This window comes from Electrophorus electricus, chromosome 11 (assembly GCF_041902795.1).
Source record: "Electrophorus electricus isolate QZ-2024a chromosome 11, ASM4190279v1, whole genome shotgun sequence".
NCBI lineage: Eukaryota > Metazoa > Chordata > Actinopteri > Gymnotiformes > Gymnotidae > Electrophorus > Electrophorus electricus.
The window spans coordinates 11,832,342-11,853,045 of NC_137507.1; the positions used below are offsets into that span (position 1 = coordinate 11,832,342).

The following is a 20,704-nucleotide window of genomic DNA, read 5'->3' on the forward strand; positions in this document are numbered from 1 at the left end:
ACATTCCGCTTTTGCACTTTTTAGACTGCTCCTTAATGATTCGCTTCTGGAAAGCGTCAGTTGTCAGCGTTTCCGAACTTTTTCTCTTGAACGCAGTTTCGCGGGAGAACGATGGGAAGTAGCTTATACTTTGTATTTTACAGGGCTGATAATTACGTTTATTTTACTGAAAATTCGACGAAAGAACATAATGCTACACTGAATCAAGCGAATAACAAATTCGCAATAGTGCAGCAATAGTAATGACCGCTTTCCACGTGTAGCGTGGGCTGAGTGCTTTCAATATTCATTTGACACTGTGGGGCAATCCTACAAGTGAAAGACGATACGCTTACATTATTCACTTTATCGCTAACTCAGAGGTTCAGAGAAAAAAAGTCTATAAAGTAAATTCCGCTTTAAATAATTTGATGGCTGCCTGCAAAATTCTGAGTGGCGTTTGCCATGACGCTTTTTTTTTTTTCCTAAAAGTAGAACTATTTTTAAATCCCAGTCTGTCTACAGCATGATTACACCAATGTCTAACTTTCTGTACCAGAAAAAAAAACTGACTCTTTTGGTTGGGGATAATACCTTAATATGTGAATATGACGGATGTTTCACATGTATGTTTCCTTTGCTCCCTGATTCAGGTAAATAAATAAATAAATAAATATATATATATATATATATATATATGTTTTAACTCATTTCTACGCATGTATAGAGGAATCGCGTTTGGCACCGATTATTTATCAGTGCTTAGATCAGCTCTGTGCAGGTGGCATTAAAGCTGTATCTACACTGAGTGCTTCCTCTCTTTGAAATCAGTCTCCTGTATGCTGGTGACTTTCTCACCACACTCTCCTCAGTCAGACGCCTCTAGAGACGGGAGGTGGAGTTCTGTTCGTCAGCCCTGACGTTCTTTTGATATATATGGAGAAATAAAAAAAATACCTTTTTGATTTGTCACTGAAGATGTTTGATGATTATACTTCTCTGTCTAATAAGGTAATAGTGATTGTGATTGGTGGCTGTTAGAAACTCTCTCTCTCTCTCTCTCTCTCTCTGTCTAGGGGGCTAGTTTTTTCAATCTCTCTGAGATAGTGGAGTTAAAGATTGTCTTGCCTGCTGAGTTTATTGCCTGCTGTGTTTAACAAAGAGTGTGTGCAGAGCAGAGGGAGATGGACAGCTATCGGACTTTAATTCTTCTGATGTCCACAGTCACACTCACTACTGCTGGTAAGTCCTCATGTCAAAAACATATTTGAGCACATAGTCATATTATTATTATTATTATTATTATTATTATTATTATTATTATTATTATTATTATTATTAATGTGTTTGCTTATATCTTAACACTATTGTAAGTTAATTATTCCTTGACATTTTTGCATCTGTAGCTACACATAAAAGAAGGGACAGAATAGACAGGCAGGCATACATAGCCATACATAACTCATGTGCAGTTAATATTATCTGTCTCTCTGTCTCTCTCTTTCTATCTCCATCTGGTATCTTCTATTTGGTATGCAGGCATCGTGAGACTGGTGGATGGTGGTCACTCCTGTGCTGGGAGAGTGGAGGTTCTTGAAATGGGACAGTGGGGAACAGTGTGTGATGCTGAATGGGATATGAAAAATGCTGCAGTGGTATGTAGAGATATTGGCTGTGGGGAGGCTGTAGATGTACTGGGTAATGCTCACTTTGGACCAGGATCAGGACCAATCTGGATTAATCAAAGGAAGTGTACTGGATCAGAGCCTACGTGGGAAACATGTGGACCTCCTAAAATTTTGAGACAACTTGCATGTAATCATGATAAAGATGCTGGAATGATCTGCTCAGGTAAACTGTGCTAATTCTCATTCTCAAATATAATTATTTTTTTCAGTGGTCCACTGTAAAACTTTGTTTAATTGTAACATACATTTCACATTTTAAACATCACACTTCCTAAAATATTTTTGACAACTATCTTATTTATTTATTTATAAAAAAAAACAAATGCTAAATGATGAAAAAAGTCTTTAGAAGAAACAATATTAGATGAAATGGAGATACAAAATTACTGAGGCAAATGGAGTCAAACTTTGTTTGGGAAACATATTAGACCAGGGAAATATCTAATCTTGTCTTGTGTTAATCTCTTTCAAGGTTTACTATTATCTGATAGTGAACAATATCATTCAATTAAATACACAAGAATGTATCATACAACATTATATTTATATAATATGTATATCGTGTTATTGCTATAGTATTCTATTTTGGTCACACTAGGGAACAACACAACTTATTAAAAGACTATGTTGATGTTATAATATTTGCAATCTGATGTATTTGTCCATTTCTGTAGTATGTGTATAATACACTATATAGTAATTATGCTAGGTTAGAGTATATAAATTCAGAGTCTATTAAAAAAAACCCACAAAGGTGTATAATTAATAATATAAAAAAGTAGTTTATTTGTGCAAAGTACATAACAGTCCAAAACTTTGGAATGACTTGAAGATTCAATATAACTAGTAAAGGGGTTTGTTTCCATATGTAGTGTTGTAGTATATGGAACCATACATTAATTGTCTTTGTTTTAGGGTAGGAGGACTGAAATTTGTAAGCTTCACATTTTCACATGATCATCAGCAAATATGACCAGAGCAAGTAAATGATGTTCATAACTGTCACTGTGGTATAGTGTTTTGAAAGATGTAGCATTTCCAAAGACAATTGCTTCCAAATTTACAGTTTTAACAGACTAAGACAATATGCCTTCTCAATGGATACAGGCTAAAAGTTAAAAAGTTTCATTTCATGAAACTTAAGTGATAGTGTTCGTATTTGCTTGCTGGTGCATGGTTATGTGTCCTCAACAAACATAGATGGCAACTTTGTAAAATTATTATTATTATTATTATTATTATTATTATTATTATTATTAATAGTAGTAGTAGTAGTAGTAGTAGCAGTAGTAGTACTAGTGGTAGTTAGTAGTCGTGGTGTTGGTGGTGTTGGTAGTAGTAATATAGCTGCATAATTTTATTATATATTTTATATATTTGTAGGTTTTATGTATTATCATTATTATTATATCTATGATGATATTGCTCAATCTTCCACTTTATCAAGACATGTGGAATTGTACGTAACAGAATCCATGTAATTGATCCTTTCCATAACAATTTGATTTTTTTTCTGGGTTTTTTTTTTCTGTTCATTCATTCATATTACTCCTGTTTTCATTTAATAATACATTTGAGTATATGAACCTCTTTGTTTGGTTTAAACTTAGCTGACCTAAATTGAGTATACGTGAATAACATTTATAAAAGTACAGTAGGGACAGAAATGTCTTAATTGTATCATTTGCCTCCATAAATTTCAATACAGTTGGACAGAAAATATAATATTTGACTATATTTTACTATTTATAAATTATTTAATGTTACACAACATACAATATATAATATACACACATTTGATATTTAGTATATTTGAAGTATAACTAATGTAAAACGTTTTATTTTTATATTATGCAAAAATATCGAACTGGTCGTGGTGTCGTCTCGGTCTTGAATCGATGTCTGTCTAATGCCATTGACCACGGTACTGTTCAAATATATATACTATGTCGGAGAAAGAAAACCTCACATGCCCCGCTGCACTCGTAGAAGACGGCTGAGAGAGATCAGCGCATGCTCAGTTTTATTTTGTCAAAGGAGAAACCTAGTCTTGTAACTGAGTTAACACGTTGTTTATTACCGTGGCCTATGCGTATTTTTAGCAGGAGAACGTATCCATCCTTTTAGAAATCACAACACGCAATGTTGGCAGATGTGTTCCCTTTTTACTGTCAAGCATGCTCTGTTTATCTATAAACTATTTAGCTATGTTTCATTAAATAGTATTTTCAACAGTTCTTATGGAGGATTAAATTAAAAAAAATCTAAATCAATCAATAAACAAAACCCTACATAAATAAGTGAATAAATGGGCAACATAAAAGCAATGTATTTATCGATTTATGGATTTCTTTCTTCACTACGGTAAACCAACATAGTAGAGAAAGCAGTGTGTTCGATTATTCTTGTCTTGCTTTTGAATCACGTTGAAATATTAAACATTTCACACCAGAAGTTGTGCGGCGAGGCGAGAAAGACATGTCACAGCTTGTCACAACGTTTACCGTTTAACGCCGGCTTTTATCCCCAATCTATGTATGCAGATTTGTATGCCGTGTCGATTCTAACGTCTGTTGGGGCCCTAGGCAAAAATTCTAAGAGGCCCCCCCAAGCAGTGTTCATCGCCATTATCTTATAAATAACCTAACACCAACAAGAAACTGCAAAATGTTAACTTTTTATTTCAAAAGTTAACAGTACTATTATTTTCAGAATATAAATATAAATAAAATTTTAATGAAAATTTATAGTCTTCATTATATCAAAACGACTACAGATATGGGAAATACAATAAAATACACAAACCACACTGCACATATAGCACAATAATGTATAACAATAAACCTCAGTAATTCAGAGTACACTCTTACAAGCTTCTTTCCATCTAAAGTTCATAAATTAGCATAAATTAGCTTGACATTTAGCTCAGTTAGACACAGCTTTCATCAGTTAGCTAGAGAAAAATTAATGTTTAAATAATCTAATTCCCCCCTCCAAATCACTCCATTACCTGTGTTCTATAAAACTACAGGTAAAACATTACCTACTCTAGAACAAGAACAAGTTGACTGGTTATGAAGTGTTAATACTGTAACTACTAGCGTCTACGTTCTGACAGCCTGATAGGCTAGCTACACTACTGAGTCAACTGCCTGTATACTGACTCTGACTCATGTCATGGAAAACTGAGCTGGACACACTAGGATGCTTTGCAAGCTAGGCTAACTAATATTAAATGTCAAGGTAAACAAATGAAATAATGTAATTCTCGTGGATGTTATGTTATTCAAGTGTGTCTCCCACACATTTAAGGCTAGACTTGCAGGAATTAGTTATTAATCATTATATTTAATTGGTATTATCTGCCCCGCTCACTAGTAATGTTTTTTCTCCTCATCCTCTTTTTTCTTCTTTCTCTTTTCACTGCCAGCGGGATAACTACTCTTCATTTTTGTTGACTGACTTGTGTTGGTGACAACTTCTTGTCATTATTAAACAAATCTTGAACAATACTTGCAACAGGAGGGAGTGGAGTCAGACAGGGCTCGCTTAGAGAACTGAGGTCACAAACTGTCATTGCAAACTTTGCACATTGTCACTGACGTAGTATAAAGTTCGTCAGTTTACAGCATTTAATGATTTTTGCTACAATTTCTCAGCTGTTTTAAGCTGTTACAATATTATGAGAGCAATATTATGAGAGCAAAGAAGCACCGAAAGATAAAAAGCTTATTTTTTGTTTTTCTTTTTGTGACCGTTTAGTTTTGTCAATAAACACACAAATTCACTTTGCAACCTGTTACAATATTAAAAATCACAAATCCATTTGGTTTGTGGAGGTTTATAAACCCACTGGTATACCAGTCTGTTGTCTGTGGAATAGGATTAATATCATGCATGCTCTGCAGTGAGACCCCTCTCAAAGGGTTGGAACCAGCCGAGGGAGAGAGAGAAACAAAAAAAAACAACCAAAAAAAAAGAGAATACATGAAAAAGAAAGTCAGGAAGAAAAGGAATAAAAACATGGTTAAAATGAATCAAAAGTTAACATGGTTTTGTGAAATCTGTTTTAGCATTTCTTAGTCATTACATTAAGTTACATTTGTGTCTATTCCTTATACTAATATTTTAGGAGTGAGGCTGGTCGGTGGTCCTCGCTGCTCTGGGAGAGTGGAGGTACTTCATGGGAAGACCTGGGCCACAGTGTGTGATGCTGACTTTGACCAGCAGGATGCAGAGGTTGTGTGTAGAGAGCTGGGCTGTGGGGCTCCTGTGAAGGTGCTGGGAGCAGCTGCTTTTGGCAGAGTGGAGGGCCAGGTGTGGTCAGAAGAGCTTCAGTGTAGAGGCAACGAATCTCAGATTCACCTCTGTCCCTCATCATCTACACTTAAACACAACTGCTTTCATGAGCATGGTGTGGCACTAGTGTGTGGGGGTAAGATTTGGGGTAATTCATATATAAACATGTATTTATCAAACTATAATCATAAGTTATGTAAGATTTTAACTTCCTTTTTGTATCTCTTCCACAACTGTCTTTTTCTACCGAGTTGTTTCCATACCTCTCTACCTCTTTCTTTCTTCCTAATTTTCATTTTGCACAGACAGTGTAAGGCTGATGGATGGTGGTGGTCGCTGTAGTGGGAGAGTGGAGGTTCTTCATAGAGGACAGTGGGGAACAGTGTGTGATGATGACTGGGATATGAGAGATGCTGCAGTGGTGTGTAGAGAGCTGGGCTGTGGGGAGGCTGTAGATGTACTGGGTAATTCTCACTTTGGACCAGGATCAGGACCAATCTGGATGGATGATGTGGACTGTAGTGGATCAGAGTCTACACTGAAGAACTGTACATCAGCAGGTTGGGGTAAACATGACTGTAATCAAACCAAAAATGCTGGAGTCATCTGCTCAGGTAAGATGCTCTAAATCTCAATATAAAACTCAAATAATACAGTTTACTACTGAACATTTATTAATATCCTTGCCTTTGTCATTTATGAATCTAAAAATATAATGCATATTATTGTATTTTTCCCACCTCCAACTCAAGATTTTCCATGACTTTTAAGGGTTGAGACTTTAATGGCCCAACAAATACATTCATATTTCAACATGTGAATAATAATCATTAGAAAGCACTGAATTTTCTTTGTTCTTTTATGATAATACTTTAGGGGTCAGATTGGTTGGTGGTCCTCGCTGCTCTGGGAGAGTGGAGGTGCTTCATGAGAACACCTGGGCCACAGTATGTTTTGAAGACTTTGACCAGCAAGATGCAGAGGTTGTGTGTAGAGAGCTGGGTTGTGGGCCTTCTATGGAGTTGCTGGGAGCAGCTGCTTTTGGCAGAGGGGAGGGCCAGGTGTGGACAGAGGAGCTTCAGTGTAGAGGCAACGAATCCCAGATTAACCTCTGTCCAAAATCATCTACTCTCACACATGACTGCTCTCATGACAATGATGTGGGACTGTTGTGTGCTGGTAAGAAATGCATCATTCACAGTTAATCTTGTATTTTCTGACACTAATCATGTAAGTTATTTACAATTTAAACCCATTCTGTTATATAATTTTATCTATATATGAATTATATATAATTTTAGCATTTTCTTTTTGTAATGGTGATGCTGAAGCTCAAGAAGTATTAGGATTAATTTACAGATTTCTTGCTTTGGAAATAGTTAAAGAAGACAGAGCAACAATAAGTGTAGTCTTAACAAGTATAGAGGCAGAAAACCAGGGCATTATTCTATATCAGGCAGCAGTGCCAAAACACAAATGGCGAAGATCACAAACCATTAAAAAAGGAGGGTCAGAAACAAAAAGATCCAAATGCATCAGATAAATAGTTCAGAAATAAAGACAGAGAAAAGTGGCAAGACTTCAGAATAAAACAAGCGAGTTTAAATAATACAGTTAAAGAGTTCCAAACATTTCTTAGTGTGCAGAGTTAAGAACCATGGCAAACAGTCAGTATTCTGGAGCAGGTGAGCTCTGGTGGTGGATGTGGGAATTGTCTGAGTCCTCCATCTGGTGGCCTGTGTGTAACAACAGTGACTTACATGACAATTACGCATACACCCCTCCCCCAACTTAATCACTCTCTCTCACTCTCTCTCTCTCTCTCTCTCTCTCTCTCTCTCTCTCTCTCTCTCTCTCTGTCTCTCTCTCTCTCTCTCTCTCTCACTCTTGCTCTCGCTCTCTCTCTCCCTGACAAACAGACATGGTGAGGCTGGTGAATAGCAGCAGGCCTTGTACTGGGAGAGTGGAGATTCTTCATCAAGGACAGTGGGGAACAGTTTGTGATGATGACTGGGATATGAGAGATGCTGCAGTGGTGTGTAGAGAGCTGGGCTGTGGGGAGGCTGTAGATGTAATGGGTAAAGCTCACTTTGGACCAGGATCAGGACCAATTTGGATGAATAAAGTGGCCTGTAGTGGATCAGAGTCTACACTGAAGAACTGTGGTTCAAGTAGAAGGGTTAGTGACTGTCATCTTGCAGGAGTTATCTGCTCAGGTAAATTATATTAATCTTTAGAATGGATATATTTACCTCGACTGGCATTTCTGCATATTTGCTAGCTTTCAGACTTTATTATACCAGTTATGACATTACAAATTTTGTGCATCTCAGTTTTATATTTGTTTAATAAAAGGAAAGCATGGAATCATTATCATTAGAAGCTTCTATGGACATGAACCTATGAATGTGACATGCTATGATAGATCAGTTTTTAACAATTCTTGTGGACTTCCTTTTTCAGAGAGAATAGCTGTGCTTTCTTTCTTCAGCTTTTGTAAAGGAAATTAAATTATCCTTTGTCACTTAATAGACCACCCACAAAATCTATTTTCTAATAATATATTTCTTATTTGCTGCCATTAATGAAGAACCATGCATGAACTAGATAGATAGATAGATAGATCCACCACCATTTCCTTAGTCTTGTCCACATTGAGGAGCAGATGGTTCCTCTCACACCACTCTACAAAACTGTTAACCACATTTCTGTGTTCTCCCTCCTGACCATCCTTGATACATCCAACCACCGCAGAATCATCAGAAAACTTCTGAAGATAGCATAGGTCAGACCCGTACTGGAAGTCAGTAGTGTACAGGGTGAATAGGAAAGGTGAGAGTACAGTTCCCTGTGGTGTGCCAATGTTACTGACCAAGCCTTCAGATCAGTTTGCTCCCGACTGCACATACTGGGGTCTGTCAGACAGGTAGTCCTTGAACCAGGCAATCATGGACACATCCACCTGCAGTCTCTCTATCTTCTCCCCCAGTCTGACAGGTTGGATGGTGTTGAATATGATTGAGAAATCAAAAAAGGTGATTCTTACAGTGGTGTTGATCTGATCCAGATGTGTGTGTGCCTTCTGCAGTAGGTAGATAACAGCATCATCCACACCTACCTGCTGCTGGTAAGCAAACTGCAGAGGGTCCAGGAAATGGCTGACTATAGGTCTAAGATATGACAGCACTAGTCTTTCTAGGACCTTCATGACGTGAGATGTGAGCGCCACTGGTCTGTAGTCATTTAAGGAAGATGTAGACTTCTTTTGAACAGGAACTAGGCAGGAGGTTTTCCACCGCCTTGGCAGTCTCCTGCTTAAGGCTCAGGTTATAGAGCTGCTGAAGGATCCCACACAACTGGGTTGCACAAACCTTCAGTACCCTTGGGCTGATTCCATCTGGTCCTGCAGCTTTGCTGACTCTATGCTTTTACAGCTGTCTTTTCACCTGGCTGGTTGTTACTTCTGGGTGGGGGAGTTGTGAAAGTTGTGAATCAACAGATAATGACTGTAGGGCAAGAGGGGGTGGGTGCTGATGTTTAAGAGGTGTTGATGTTGAAGAAGTGGGGGAGATGCCCCTGCAGGTGTGGGGGGAGGGTGTTGTGCTGAACCTGTTAAAAAGCACATTCAACTCATTGGCCTTGTCTTGACTGCCCTCAACAGTCTGTTGCCTTATTTTGAAGCCAGTGATCTGCTTCATGCCTGTCCACACCTCCTTTGTATTCTGCTGAAGCTTCATCTCCAGATTCCTTCTATGGGCTTCCTTGTTCTCCTGGAGTCTCACATTAAGCTCTTTCTGCACCCCCTTCAATAGTTCTTTGTCCTTAAGTCTGAAAGGCTGTTTTTTCCTATTAAGAAGTTCCTTCAGGTTTTTGGTGACCCATGGCTTGTTTTTAAGGAAACAACATACCCACCTGACAGGAACAATGAAGTCAAAAGTTCATATAGTCGGTGATGCAGTCTGTGATACTGTTAATGTCCTTGCCAGCTGATTCATAGAGCACCTCCCAGTCTGTAGTCTCAAAGCAAACCTGCAGAGCCTCTTCTGCCTGGTGAAACCTTATTAACTTCTTTGTCACAGGTTGTTTTAAGACAACAGACCAGTATGAGGGTGACAACAGAACCAGGTTATGGTCTGATATAGTTTGAACTTGTGCAATATTATAAAAAATCAATAATGTAAGTAATTTTTCTATCACTAGAATGTGTTACATGGTCTCTATTCCCCATACTAATATTTTAGGAGTAAGGCTGGTTGGTGGTCCTCGCTGCTCTGGAAGAGTGGAGGTACTTCATGGGAAGACCTGGACCACAGTGTGTGATGCTGACTTTGACCAGCAGGATGCAGAGGTTGTGTGTAGAGAGCTGGGCTGTGGGCCTCTTGTGGAGGTGCTAGGAGCAGCTGCTTTTGGCAGAGGGAAGGGTCAGGTGTGGACAGAAGAGCTTCAGTGTAGAGGCAACGAATCGGATATTTACTCCTGTCCAAGATCATCTGCAGTCAAACATGACTGTTCTCATGACAGTGATGTGGGACTGGTGTGTGCTGGTAAGAAATGTGTTTTTTAAAACTGATTTCACATTTTACATAAAACACATTTTCTGTGTTAAAAACCCATTGTACATGATGATCTGTCTGTCTCTCTTTGTTACTCTATCATGTTCTTCTTCTTGGTCATACACAGGCAGTGTGAGGCTGGTGGATGGTGGAAGTCGCTGTGCTGGGAGAGTGGAGGTTCTTCATAGAGGACAGTGGGGAACAGTGTGTGTTTTTGGTATGAGCACAATAGCTGCAGTAGTGGTGTGTAGAGAGCTGGGCTGTGGAGAGATACTGAGTGGTACTGCGGGTTAGATACCAGGATCAGGACCAATTTGGATGAGTCATGTGGACTGCAGTGGAACTGAGTCTACAGTGAAACACTGTGGATACTTGGGCTGGGGTAAACATAGCTGTCTTCATTATTATGATGCTGAATTAATCTGCTCAGGTATGTTGAAATCAGTGTGTATATTCAATCAGTCTATTTTCTATTAATCTCTTTTAGTATGATTTGTATAAACATCTGAGAAATATCATATTTGTGATTAATTCTAGACTCATCACCCACAGAACATAGATGAGATGAATCTGACTTTAAATTTCATAGTATGTTTTAAGTAACTGAATGATTGTCGACAATTCATTCTTATATGTGTTGTCCATGGTATTAATGATGTTACTTTACACACAGGTCACAAAATACCCAGACTTACAGATGGTCCTCACCTGTGTTCTGGGAGAGTAGAGGTGTTTCATGAGAATACCTTGGCCAGAGTGTGTGATGCTAACTTTGACCAACAGGATGCAGAGGTTGTTTGTAGAGAGCTAGGATGTGGGCGTCCTATGAAGTTGCTGGGAGCAGCTGCTTTTGGCAGAGGGGAGGGTCAGGTGTGGACAGAGGAACTTCAGTGTAGAGGCACCGAATCTGAGGTTTCTCTCTGTCCAACATCTTCAGTCAAACAGAACTGCTCCCATTACAGTGATGTGGGACTAATATGTTCAGGTTAAGTCTTTGCCATTTTTCTGCCTGAAATATATTGTAACTATGAGATACTAAGATAAGCTTTGTTCTTTTGATTTTACATATCTGTAATTAGTTCTATGTTTTACAGGTCACACTGCAGTGCGTCTGTTGAATGGCTGGGACTCCTGTTCTGGTCGAGTGGAGCTCCTGTACCTCAGTGACTGGGGCTCAGTTTGTGGGGCTAGCTGGGATATGAAAGCTGCCAGTGTCCTCTGTGGACAGCTGAAGTGTGGGAGTGCTGTGGCTTTGTTGGCAGCGGACTGGTTTGGGGAGGGGAGTGGCCACATCTGGGCTGATGTGTTTGATTGTCATGGCAACGAGACGCACCTATCAGAATGCCCCATCTCATCATGGAGTCGAGCAGAATGCTCTCATAAACAGGATGCTGGAGTCATCTGCAATGGTGAGCTCTTCCATTCATGTTCACCACATTAGTGAAATTAGTGATGTTTTGCATGCTAAAATAAGCTTATTAATTTACATGTTTAATTAAATTCCCATTCAGGTTCCTCTCAGGCCTTTCATGAGGGGCAAGTGCGGTTGTCTGGAGGGAGGGAGTGTGAGGGGCAGGTTGAGGTTTACTTCAGTCAGGACTGGAGGAGAGTTCTCCTGGACTCCTGGAGTGTGCCTGAGGCCTCTGTGGTCTGCAGACAGCTGGGCTGTGGCTCTGTGCTAAACTTCTCCAGCTCCTCTCCATCCAGTCCTGATCAACACAGGCACATGTGTGTGAGGGGTTTCAATTGTTCTGGGAGTGAAGCTCATCTGGGGAACTGCAGCAGTGCAAACCTCCTCAACCTCTCCTGCAGCTCCATGGAACAGCTGTCAATCACCTGCTCTGGTAAGTGTTACAGTAACCCAAAAACTGGTAATTGTTAACAAAATTAATAACATGCTTGCTAATCTACTCTAAAATGTAAACCAGTTGTGTCAGGATGATGTTTATGACCTTTATGTCACATTAACAAAAATAATAACCTGGTGTTCTTATTTTGGTGGAACAATTCTATGTAAATCAAAACCAGAGTTTAAACTGTCTGAACTGTTCTGGACAATTAAGGTGTGACTGTGTGTGTATACACACATTGTTTGTGTGTGTATACACACATTGTTTGTGTGTGTGTGTGTGTGTGTGTGTGTGTGTGTGTGTTTCAGCCCACTCCTCCATCAGGCTGGTTGGCGCGGGGGGAGACTGTGCAGGAAGGCTGGAGGTTTTCATCAGTGGATCGTGGGGGACAGTGTGTGATGACTCATGGGATATTGAGGATGCCCAGGTGGTGTGCAGGCAGCTGCAGTGTGGAGTGGCCCTCAGTGCCTACGTACCAGCCTGGTTTGGTCCAGGAACCGGGCCCATATGGCTGAATGAGGTGCAGTGTGAGGGGAACGAGACATCCCTGTGGAACTGCAGGTATCAATCTGGGGGAAAGCATGACTGCAGACACAAGGAGGATATAGGGGTCGTGTGCTCAGGTGAAGTATGCTGACTGCAGCTGTTCTTGAATTTGATTTACTTGTATTTTGTTCTTTAAAGTGTATAGTGATAACATAAAATGTAACACATTTGCACAGTTCAAAGGCAAGTGTCAAATGTAAAACTCTATGACATTAAGCATACAAGAATGATATCTAATAATTCTGATAGAAGAGAATCCCAAACTGCACCAAAGCAGTGTCATATTTAATAATGCTCATTGTAATTTGCTTTTAGCTATTTAAGTTTTGTTTTTTAAGAAAGCTAAGTTTCATATGGGTTTAAAGAAACATAAATAACGGTAATTAACAGACACTGATGGCAACTGTGCATTTATACTGTGGGTAGAGTGAGCTCTCATGTAGAAACATTTAAGAATCATAGAAAGATTGACAAAATAGTTGCCTGCATATTTTCTCTCACCAGAGTTTAAAGAGATCAGACTCACTGAGGGGTGTAAAGGGAATCTGGAAGTGTTCTACAATGGAACCTGGGGGAATGTGTGTGTGAATGGGATGAATGAAGAAACAGCAAGTTTGATCTGTCAAGAGCTGAACTGTGGAAAAACAGGCAGGGAGTCTGGGGCCAGAGCAAGAGTGGAATCATCTCCTAACTGGCTGGATCAGGTGAAATGTAGGAAACATGACTCCACTCTATGGCACTGCCCATCTGACCCCTGGGGACACAATAAGTGTGATAATGACAAAGAGGTGGCTCAGATTACTTGTTCAGGTAAGCAGATTCGCCCTGCATGTAAAGATTCTTGCAGATATCAAGTAGCTGAGAAGTTAAGAATTAAATGCTCATGAATGTTAAATCTGCAATCATAATTTATATTACCATACTCACAGGAGTGCAGAAACAATTACAAAAACATGTGAAATGCTCTTCATTTCCCCATCAAAGACAGTGCTCAGGTAAGGATGCATTAATTAATGAGAGCATGAATCAAAATTCTTCCAATATCTTACTCTAGTCATTGTAAATTTTAATGGATTACTCAACATCAATACTTCACACAATCAAAGCTGACAAGAAATGTGGTATCTGCTGAACCCAGACAGTTATGTTACTACCCTAACTGTCCTGTGCAGTATATTCTCCTCATGTTATATGTCTGTGGTATAGTTCCGCTGCCTCTCAGGCTGAGTGGACCAGAGGGAAGCTGCTCTGGGAGGCTGGAGGTTTATCATAATGCTGCGTGGGGCTCCATCTGTGATGATCAGTGGGACATCAGGGATGCTGAGGTGGTCTGCAGGCAGCTGGGCTGTGGGAAGGCACTGAGTGCTAATGGGAGTGCTGCCTTTGGTCCTGGTGAAGGGGTGATCTGGTTGAACAGAGTGGAGTGTAGAGGGGATGAGATTCACCTGTGGGACTGCAGTTATTCACTGAAGAACCACACTGATTGCTCCCACAAAGAGCATGCTGGCGTCACTTGTGCAGGTCAGAGGATACCTCAGACAGGGTTTTGGATTCAATAATTCAATAAATTCAATAAATAACTACCTTGACAAATTCAGTAGCTGAAAAATAGAAATTGTGCTTGCAATGTTTTGATGTTTTTTTAGTTTGTAGTCTAATTACACCTTGTTATGCATCTCTGGGTGTTGAACCTGGTGATGAGGGACAAACCTGTGCAACACATCATCAGTTGCTTTAAACTTGTGCTTCAGTAAGCAAGGACTCTGGTTGGAAGTTTTGTCACTGAGCCCTCTGTCCTCACATCTCATCCTTGCATCATTTTGTCATGTCCCCAGAGGGAGGAGCTAAGTCACGAGAAAGAGGTGCAAAGAAGTGAGATATCAGTTAAAGAAATGAGAAGAAACTAGTAATTAAGTTCTTCCCTCCTAACTAATGTATAGCCCTGAAAATACATGTCCTTATACATTGATGTAGCATTAGTATACAGTCAAATCTGAATAAAAAATGTCATCCGCAGCTTCATTATTCATGAATTGCTTTTTGGCTTACCAGAACTGCCAACCTTACAATTAAATATTGACATTTGGTCCGTGACAATGTAAATTAGTGACAATGATATATTTTTTTAATAACCTTAGAAATGCTGGATTTTACAGGTAAATCTTTATCATCATTATGAGTGTCAACATCAATAACAACAATAATAATAATAATATCAAAAATGTCTAGAAAGAAATGTGATTTAAATGATAACAAACATATACTTGCTAGGATCAATTAGAGAATAGAGCTAATTATGGCTTTGATTTTGTATGTGTGTGTGAGTTCTGTGTCCACCTAACTGATTTGGTTCTCTATTTCTAGACATCTCCCTGACCCCTGTGATTACAAGCAAAGTAACCACCAACTCCATCTCAGGTCCTCTTTTCATTCCTCTCCCTCATTTTTCTAAAATGTTCAAATGGAAAATACTGTTTATACATGTTCTATTTTGCAATTTCCTGTCCAGTTGGTAAATCTGAGATAACAACCAGTCGACCTCTACCTCAACCAGCTACCTCTCCTGTGGTCCTGCTGGTACTGGGAGTGCTGCTCTTCCTGGCCTTAGTGCTTCTCTCTGGGCTGGTTTACCAGAACCGAGTGCTCATGAGAGGTAGAGTAAATTCACACATAATCTTTGGTTTCAGACATCTTACATCATTAATCCTTCAGTCTGTCATTAATTTGCTGGAGCCACGTTTCCTCCTGTCTTCACACCCAGTGCTCTCTAAGAGGAGGCATAAGACTTTGCCTGAAGTAATCTATGAGGAGATTGACCACAGAATCACCAATGAAAGAACTCCCATCTCAGCTCAAAAGGGTGAGTAATATGGAAGGGTAATATTGCAGGCAATCCTAGTGTGTATGACACAGAGATAAAAAAAAAAAAAAAACATTATAGAGTGAGAGAAAAATGAGAGCTTGTGTTTTATATTTGTTATTTTGAAGCTGTGTGACTGTATCACACTCTTTTCATACCTTATGACATTTCACATCTTGCTGCTCACTACATTAAGAGATCTGAGCAGTATCATGATAAATATCTGCCTTATCACTGTAAGGCAAGGCAAGTTTTAATATGTAGTACCTTTCATGCACAATAGGAATTCAAAGTACTTTACTCAAATTTATAGAAACATTGAGTGGAAAAAGGTTTTAAATAATAAAGGCTGAGATCTGTCACCTCAGAAAGGGCTTTAAAAAATAGGAGTAGATTTAAAGTAAAGTAAAATTACATGTTAAAAGATAAAGGCACAAGAAAACAAGAACATTGTCAATCTAAACAATAACATTTGGGGTATATCTAACATCAGGAAGGTTGTGATTGCATTTAGCATCATACTGTCTAAAAGCTGCCTCACCATATTTGGTTCTGATTCTAGGCCGCATTAGCTGACTAGCCCGGCTGGCCTATTGGGTTTGTACTCTTCAAGTAGAGATCTATTTTGGTTCTAGGCGATTCAGTGATTTATATACAATTGTTTGTATATAATTATATTTAGAAATACCAAAAATGAGGAACTTTGAAATGAATTGGTAGTGTATGTAAGAATGTGAAAACTGGAATCAGTGTGCTCAACTCTATTTGTTTTGGTAAGATTTCTGGCAGCTGCCTTTTGAATAAGATGTAACAGTTTAATTGTGAACTTGTTTAGGCCAGTATAAAGACTAGTGCAGTAATCTTGTCTGTAGGACAAGACATACTTCATTGTTGGACTCTATCCTACTGTACTGTACTAGGATATTCTATGAGTAAATGACAAAGCACTTTTGTCACTCGCTCTGGATAAGAGTGTCTGCTAAATGTCATAAATGTAAATTTCTATGTTCTGTTTAGACATGAGATTTTTACCCTTTGATATATTCTTTAGATAGTTAAAAGTCATTCTGATCTGAAACAACATTCTGATTTCTGACTTTGTCTTTAGTCTTCAGGGCTCTGATGTACGAGAACTGACCTCAAGTCAGTCATTGCTATTAATGGCCAAATGTTGCCTTTTCTTTGTTCAATTTGGTGCCTTTCCAGTTGTTTATCTCTAGGCCCTTTTTTTACATCCTGAATATGTAAATGTGATGTAAAGTAATATATTTAAAGAATTATATAGTTGAGAGGGCAAGTGGTAATTGTGGGAATACTGCTGAGAAGTATCTGGTTAGGCAAAGTTGGAGTGTGTAATTATTTTAAGTTTTGAAGAAATGTATGCTTACACCTTTTGCTTTTTGTCTCAAGTGTATGCTTGAGTGTGTTACTATGTGTGAGGGAGAGAGACAGAGAGTGAAATAAATAACAAGAAGGGGAAAGAGAGATAAGGTGAGTGTGTGCATGATTGTTTGAGTTGGCTTGAGTGTGTGAGAGGAGCAGAGATACATAGAAAGAGCAATAGGAAGAGGTAAGGGGTTAAATCTTTGTGTGACTTTGTGTAGCTCCGACAGACAGAAAGACTAAGAGGATAAAGGTTACACAGAGTGTGTGGACATGTTTGTGTGTTTTTATTTGCATGTGTGGTGCAGGGGTACTTCAAGACTCTTGTCTAAACTGAGACACACACAGAATGAAGGAGGGTATAGCTCAGCCCCTTTGTTTGCCAGTCAGTAGGAGGGGCAGGACTGTGCATATGCTTTACATTTAATTTTAATACTATTTTCACATGTGCTCATCAAATAATCTTATGAAATGTTTCCTTTGAGAGATGAAACTACATGTGAATTGTGATTTTGTTTTTGCATTACCAGTTCATGCTAACTTAATAACACAAATGTACAAAATGAAGTTTACTGGTTATATTTCTCATTTTATAAGTTTGTGTTATCTAGTTAGAAGTGCCCCCTTGTTAACTTAACCAGTGCCTTCATTTTAATGGTTCAATATGTGTTTTTTGGAAAGTGAAATGGTTATATGTGAGTAGATTTTAAATGATCATTACCTTGTCTTCTGGTCTTGCATCACTATTATTATTAGCTGCTCAAGCGTTTGGAAAGATACTGGGTCATTATGTGACATATAGTCCCTGTAGTGAATTTATATGGTATAGTTCTACTCAACAAGGTTAAAATGTAAAGCATTATGGATTTTGTACTGAATTTTAGCTCAGTGACTTTTACCAGTGATTATAGTGGGGCATGGAAACATTTCAGTGGGGCACATGCTCCATTAAATTGGGTCTAGTGACACCCCTGGATTATTGTATTTGTAGGATTATTGTATTTGTATTGTATGGAGACATGGCAGTCAACTGGACAAATATTCTGTTTTTCTCACAGCTCATTATTATCCCTGAAGGAAGATGCTCATTAGTTCCTGTTTCAAGCATGTTTCATGATTGCTCTGTTCTCTTCTGACAGAATATGTCGACTCAGAGGCTCAGCATTCTGGTTATGAAGATGTTGGTAAAGAGCTTCTCTCAGGTAAGGGTGGGATTACATCTCACAGAGAAATATTAGAATTGATAGAAATCATAGTGTTCTTTAATAATCTTATACTTCCAATCAATGCTGTTTTGTCGTAAACATACTTTTTAAAAACTCCTTAGTCAGTGTGCTGTGGGTGCCAGATGTAGTACCTTGTGGATGTGTTACCTTGTAGAGTTTTGGCGACTGTTCTCATAGACAATTCTCTTTGGATGCAACATATATCTTAATATAATTTACAAAAAATTCACTTTTCTTTCGGTTACAGCAAAATCTGTCAGTGAAGAAAAGACTGAGTATTATGATGATGCTGTCACCAGTAGTGGTCTGTCAATTAAATTTGTTTAATTCCTCACTTCATTGAAATGAAAGAGATGATGACTGAAATTACTCCATCAGCTCATTTTATTTGATTTAGGTGATCTAGGGACAGAAAATCCACAGGATAATTACAATGACATCACACATGGACAGACACCTGATACTGTAGCAAGTATGCTTGAATAAAACCCCCTTACTTTTGGAAAATGTAGGCTCTACTAATCATTTCATTACTCACACTACTACCCAAATAGGTAACTGTAATTTGCTGTCAATTTGCAACATTGATACAACTTCAAACTTGTGCAGCTTTGTCTTGTAACATTGACAGTGATACATATACTATCAATTATTTTTCTTAAGATATTTTTGTTCATTTTTACATCAATTTGCGCTGTCAGTTTTAAACACATTAATAACACTCAATGACACTGATGTCTTATGGTATTTACCTTACATTTTGATAGAGGATGTCGTAGAGATCTATGATGATGCCGTTACTGTTGGACCAAACTCGCATCTTACAACAGGTTGGTTTCTCTTAAAATGATAATGGGATTCTAAGCACAAGAATCAGCACATTAATAATGTCAGACTTGTTGCTCAGTGGCATTAAAACTTATTTACATGTGCTGGTGTGGCTCTCACTCCAGAGTACTATGATGATGTCATCTCCCCTGGACAGGACTCAGGAGGTGGTACAGGTGAGAATACAGATGCAGTTTAGGTGGAGCCCATTATAACAGGTTTTTCTCTTTACTTGCACATTCCAACTTCACTGTTTTGTTAAAGATGGACTAACATGATATTATCATCAAGTGTAGAATCTGACACTTGATTATAATATGTAATGATAATGCTGATGTTTTCAAGAATGTTCTGAGTGTATTGTAGTGTAATGATAATGTGTGCTGTGAGAATACTGACCAGTCTAATACATTATAGACATGTGATCTGTGTGCTTTGAAGAATCACCAAATCTAAAAAGCATCTATAATGTATGTTTTAAAAAATATTTGACTGTATTATATTATCTGTTTTTATTATATCAACACTTTGTTTTGTTACATTGCAAAGCATCCTGTATTTGGAACTTATAGAAATATTAATTTGCAAAACTAAATTGGTATATTTACTCTTGTTCTTTTACTTGCAGACTATGATAACCTGTAAGACACAGAGGAAAGGCTTCAGTCAGAGAAAACCTCATGAATGAGAGTGCTTTTGCTCAGGAAATGACATTTGACCTCTTGAAACTCAAACAGTGTTTAGATCACAAATGGTTCAATGTCTTGCTTTACCCTTTTGCCAGAACACATTTTTGAAAATCATTTTAAACATAGAAGCATCATAGAAATACAATATTAACCCTTTTATATACATATATTACATGCATAATGTTGAATTTGGTAGCTTGAAATGGCTGATATTTTATTTGTTGCAAGGGCTCATTTATCAGTATTCAGTGCATGTGCTCCCTGGGAATCAAACCCATGACCATGGTGATATTAGCAGCATGTTCATAAGATTATTATGGTTTTATAAACAGTTAGCTAGCATTTAGATTCTGTTTTGTCCTGTATAAAGATGCACACCTTATTCTGTATAGGCCTACAACAAAGTCACCGGTGTTAAAGGTTTGATTCACTACTGAATCTTATAAATGTGAGCAATAGATGCTTTATTTGTCTTGACAACTTTGTGAGTAAAAACGTTGTAATGAATAAAATATTATTACACAATTACAAATGGCTTTCATTTCTGTGCATTTTGTCCTGTGCTCATAAAGAACTCACATATTGTACAAGCTAAAAGTAGAATGTTTATGATTAAAACAACTAATGTTCCATTTAATGTCTTTTATTACTGGCCTCCCCATAAAGACAGTGTGACGATTGGTCACCCTCCTAGCGTCTCTGTTTTATGATTTCCCTCTCGTGTCTTTGTTTTCCTTTACTTCCTGCTCCTTGTTCTGCTCCTTGGTTTCATTTTCTCCGCCCCTCGTCTGTTCCTTTATTCC

At 38.3% G+C, this 20,704-nt stretch overlaps 1 pseudogene across 1 annotated transcript; it reads left to right on the top strand.

The window, feature by feature from the left end:
* Positions 1-1,142: 1,142 nt before the first annotated feature.
* Positions 1,143-19,857, top strand: LOC118241706 (scavenger receptor cysteine-rich type 1 protein M130-like; annotated as a pseudogene). Its single transcript, XR_014125976.1, has 24 exons — positions 1,143-1,221; positions 1,519-1,830; positions 5,800-6,102; positions 6,272-6,580; positions 6,843-7,145; positions 7,886-8,182; positions 10,208-10,510; positions 10,647-10,949; positions 11,193-11,504; positions 11,614-11,928; positions 12,031-12,363; positions 12,678-12,992; positions 13,420-13,725; positions 13,848-13,910; positions 14,122-14,436; positions 15,280-15,333; positions 15,425-15,568; positions 15,677-15,775; positions 18,298-18,360; positions 18,632-18,688; positions 18,782-18,856; positions 19,152-19,214; positions 19,338-19,388; positions 19,841-19,857. The product of XR_014125976.1 is annotated as a scavenger receptor cysteine-rich type 1 protein M130-like (transcript).
* Positions 19,858-20,704: the final 847 nt, after the last annotated feature.